Source organism: Centruroides sculpturatus, unplaced genomic scaffold (assembly GCF_000671375.1).
Source record: "Centruroides sculpturatus isolate CEXI.00-Female unplaced genomic scaffold, Cexi_2.0 scaffold30, whole genome shotgun sequence".
In the NCBI taxonomy this organism is placed as follows: Eukaryota; Metazoa; Arthropoda; class Arachnida; order Scorpiones; family Buthidae; genus Centruroides; species Centruroides sculpturatus.
The window spans coordinates 1,163,866-1,164,876 of NW_019384755.1; positions in this window are offsets into that span (position 1 = coordinate 1,163,866).

Consider the following 1,011-nt stretch of genomic DNA (forward strand, 5'->3'; position numbering starts at 1 on the left):
GCTTATTAAATTATAGACTAAGGTGTAATAATAAATGCGATCTGGATACATGATTTATAAGATCGACTTCATATTTAAAAGTCTTAGTCCATTAGCATGTTTCGGGTAGTGTAAGCCTTTTGTTAAAAGATCGGCAGGCATCTTATCCGTGGGAATAAATGCGATGTCTATTCTTCCTCGGTCAACGCATTCACGCACAAAATGATGTCTTATATCTATGTGCTTACTTCGCGAGTGAAACATTGGATTTCGAGCAAGTAATTGTGCTCCTTGGTTGTCACAATAAATTGTTAATTTGGATTTATTTCTTCTAGAGAGTTCATCGAAAAGTTCTAGCAGGTGTAGAGCTTCTTTAGTAGCATCTGATAATGCCATATATTCGGCCTCGGTGCTTGATAAGGCAACCGTGCGTTGTTTTCTTGATTCCCATGAGATTGGTCCACCAGCGAGCTTAAAAATGTATCCCGAGAAGGAACGGCGATCGTCTGTCGATGCTCCCCAGTCAGAGTCCGAGAATCCTGCAAGTGGTTCTCCGGTTGTCTGAAATGTCAGGCCATGGTTGGTCGTTCCTCTTAGATATCGAAGGATACGTTTCGCTGCAGTCCAATGTGTATGGTCATGTTGGGTGTTATACTGGCTCAGTTTGCTTACTGCATGTGCAATGTCTGGCCTAGTGCAGATAGAAAGGTAAAGAAGACAACCAATTAGTTTTTGAAATGGAAATTGCTTCATTTCCTGAACTGATGGGTTTTCAGGCCTGTGAAGTTTGGAGCTTGGGTCAAGAGGAGTTGCGACTGGTTTCGATTTTTCCATCGAGAAACGTTCCAAGATTTCCTCGGTATATCGCTTTTGACACATTTGAATTATAGTCTTCCCCTCCTTTTCTCGTTGGAAGAATTCGATGCCCAAGCAATAATGAAGTTGACCCAGATCTTTCATGTCAAATTTGGACATTAGAGTCTTCTTTAGTTTGGCCTTTTCGATTTCGTCATATGAGACAATTATGAGGTC